Genomic DNA, 4,119 nt, shown 5'->3' with positions numbered 1-4,119 from the left:
CACGCTCACTGCCAGATTGTCGTGCTGTGGTTGTAAAACCAGTCTGGGCAGCTCTCCCCTTGCCCCCCTATGGATGCGTGTAATCTCTTTTAACGAATAAGAGTTAAAAAGAGGAACATATAAGATTTGATGAGTCGCAACATTTATCTGTTTATTCATGCTTGGGCATTTTTCCCCTCCTTTAGAGCGAAATACTTTTTAAGCCCCTGCCACTCGTTCCAAGCTCAGCCTCCATTTCCCGTCCATCAACCTGCTTATTTATTACAACAGGAATTCAAAACAAGGTAAGTTGTCAAACATTTTAAAGCAGAACTGCTTTCAATCACAAAACTGTCATTTCAAAGATTAACTCAAACTTTATGAGGCCTCAAGAAAGATGTTTTGTGATGTTTGAAACATCCTGAAAATGATCAAGGTTTTGCGCTATGTGATCCAGATAATTGTCTGAACTGCTTTAAAACGTTTCTTTTAATTATCATCCGCGCCTCTTGGTTTGCATTTCTGGATTACCTGAACTCTAACCCTCCACACAGTCTACCCTCCTCAGCCTGGTTAACAAGGATCTTCCTAAATGCTCACTCTGGCTCACCTTCCCCCTGATACTACTAGCTGCTCTCACTTCCTGCAGGCAACACTAAGACTTTTGCCACCGCGCCTAACATCACAAGTCGGCTGTTTGCTGAGCCCCGGACAACTTTCGTGTTCTTTCTGGTAGATCGACAGTTTCGCCTTGAAGGAAACCCACAGCTGAGAAACTCCAGTCACTCTTCAGCCTGTTATTAATAAATCATTTCAACTTAGCTCAGTGTGTCTGGAGTGATTCTACCTTAAAGTCCAGACAAAGTCTACCTACGACAGGATGGTGTACAGATTAATGAAAGCAGCATCAGACACGTCCTGCTGAGCAGTAAAACATTCCCAAAAGTCACGGGACTGGGAGCATTGCAATGCACTGTTGGTCTTAACAGGGTTACTGGTAGCCTACCAAAGAATAGATATTGTACAGATATCAAATTATGTCCAGAATCCTGTATTCTTAATAGAAATTTTGACCTATTTCTACACGAGTCAAATTTATAAGGCAAAGCCTGAAGTTGTTGTAAAATTGGATGCCTGGGTTGGAATTTTGAACAATATTTGTCTGCAAATTTAGTAAAAAAAACAAACAAGCTCCAGCGCACAATGTGGTTGTAAGCAGACAGTTTCATTGCAGTTTTCCCGCCTTCTAGCAGTTTATGCACAGGTGAAATTTTATAATCCACTTTAGAGCAGTGGCGTCACCAGGGGGTGGCCAGGGGTGGCCATGGCCCCCCCCCATGCCATATCCTGGGCACCCCACTGGCCAGTGTAAATTGTAGGCAGGCACTCTTCTTGACCTTCTATCTGCCAGTATCTACTTTCCCCTAGTAACTGTTTTGTTTTCCAATAAATGTATACCTTATTCTAAATATAATTACACAATAAAAAGGAATTGTTGTTCAACTCAAAATGTAAACTGTACTGTTATTGGTCTATGCACATTAGATCATTAAAAATAAAAATAAAAACATTAAAAAACAAAATATATCAGTAGGCGTTTACTTATATTTAAAATATTTTTTAAAGTATTTAAAAATACTATTTAAAACAGTTTTCTATTATTAGTCCTAAGGCAGCTTTACTACAACAGTAGAATAAAATATTGAAATTGTGGCTTTTAGTTTCAGTGCCACCCCAAGAGTTTAATTGGCTCCATCTGGCCACCCCTATGAAACATTTCTGGAGGCGCCACTGCTTTAGAGCCTTTGATAAACTTTCAGAACTTGGTTGTCTTCCTGTGGGAGAAAGGAAGGACAGTCAGCAGACCTTTCTGTGCTGATTGTGCGAAGCGACACCTAGGGACCGCCTACCAAATGTTGGTTTAAGCCAATCACGGTATCAAATTAAAATGTAAGCAGCAGCTGCTATGAGAAACCACAGGAATGTAGGCTAGTTAAGGCACTTTTTGCTGTTCTTCTTTCAAAGAAGAAATTGTGGATTCTTACAACACGGATGTAAAAGTAGCAGCTACGCATGTGTCCTCCAGTGCCGCCATGTTTATGTTGGTTCAGCTGTGGGCTCGGCAGCTCTTGCTTTCAGCACAGAGGTATGTCCCAACTTAAACCACGATACACAGATGAGAGCTCAGTGCTCTCATCTGTGAAAATACCAGGATGCCAGTGCCAAACCTGGGAATAGTGCTCCCGGGAAAATGCCAGTCAACTTCCGCGATGCAGTGAACACAGGGGCTGCTAAAGGACTTTGTGCCCTCAGGCCACCCCTTAAGTCTGTTGCTAATGGTTTGGTCATAGACATTCCCACTGGTGACCCACTGGAGGTCACTCTATAGGGCTCTGGCAGTACTCATCCTGTTCCTCCTTTCACAAAGCAGCAGATACCGGTCCTGCTGATGGGTTCAGGACCCCCAACGGTTCTGTCCAGCTTTCCTAGAGGAACTGCTTGACTCCTGGAATCTCTTCCATGCTGTTAAGACTGTGCCGGGAGACACAGCAAACGTTCTGCTAACGGCACGCATTGATGTGCCCTCCTGGTGGAGTTGGCCAGTCTGGGCAACCTCTGTAGGGTCCAGGTAGTGCCTCATGCTACAGGTAGTGAAACTGACCATGGTCGAATGCAAAACTATTGAAAAATAGTACAACAAAGAAAGGGGGATAAAATGTCCGCAGGCTCCAGCTGCAAAACCTTTCCTGTTTTTGGGATCTTATCATTGTTGCTCCCCCGAGGGCCAGCACTCCCCCCGAGTGCTGCTGAGTGGTTACAGCAGCGCACTTGCGCTCTGAGAAGGATGCAAGTACCTGGTTCGATCCCCAGCGCCTGCACTCTGGGTCCCTGAGCAAGACCCTTAACCCCAGAACGCTTTCTGGGCTCCGCACATGGCAGCCCACTGCTCCCCAAGGGTGATGGGTTAAAAGCAGAGAGCAAATTTCATTGTAATGTATGTTTCAATGACAATAAAGATGATATTACATTACTTTAGTGCACCTATTGTTAATTACATTAACACCAGAACAGCTGACAATCATCTCTACTACTGAACCGATCAGATCAATGTTCAATAAGTTCACCTGACTTTACAGTATAGCATACTCTGAAGTGTTCCTTAAACTTTTATGAGCAGTATACATTAATGCATTTTATTGTAAGCTAAAAGAAAATGAGGCAAAGTCCAAGGGGCAAAAAAAAAAAAAAATGTGGAAGGAACATTTTCTGCTTTCTTTTAATGATCATACATTTTTGGCTAAACTTTCAACAAAGATATCCCACTGCTTATACAGTCCAAAAAACGATTTGACACACAAAACACACACACGCACACACAAATGTGCTGGCAGAGCTATTAACACTTCTGAGGCTCGTCACTGTTCCAGCAAACAGCCACGACGCGCTCCAGGTGCACACATGTGTTTCCCTGTCTGCTGCAGACGTGTAGATGAAGTACTGCACAGGACGTATGTGAACATGGAAAAGCCAAGGGATGTTTTTGTCAGCACGTGCATGTGTGTGTGTGTGTGTGTGTGTGTGTGTGTGTGTGTCTGCTGTATGCACTCATGAAAGAGTGGTAATTTCACGCGTGGTCAGACGGTTGCATCTCAGCTTTAGCCTGGAGTGTAGCAGGAACTCCTTAACTGTTCAATGACTTTAGCTTGAGGCAAGGTCCGCCTACACACACACACACACACACACACACACACACACTCGCTCGCTCATAGCACACACACGTTTAAAATTACACCCATCTACTTGTTCTGCTTCCATAAATCCACTTGCACACACAGAGACACACACACACACACACACACACACACAGAGGCTTTTGTTGCTGTAAGGTGTATGTAGTTGTTTAACGCCGGAAGGTAAGATCACTGCATTGTCTGTTTGATAAAGCTACAACGTCCATCTCCTTCAAAGAGCGCCGTGCTGATCTGATGTGAGGCGAACGTGTTGATGGATTTGACGATTATGCTGCCCAGGGCGCTGAGCAAGAAACACTGATGGTGCCACTCTGTAAACCAGAGGAAGGAGAGGAACAGAAATAACTTCATTAGGGAAGGGGAAAGGTGAGGAGTCTCCTACGAGGGA

The sequence above is a fragment of the Fundulus heteroclitus genome, chromosome 15, assembly GCF_011125445.2.
Source record: "Fundulus heteroclitus isolate FHET01 chromosome 15, MU-UCD_Fhet_4.1, whole genome shotgun sequence".
Classification (NCBI taxonomy): domain Eukaryota; kingdom Metazoa; phylum Chordata; class Actinopteri; order Cyprinodontiformes; family Fundulidae; genus Fundulus; species Fundulus heteroclitus.
Note: the sequence above shows the minus strand (reverse complement) of the source record.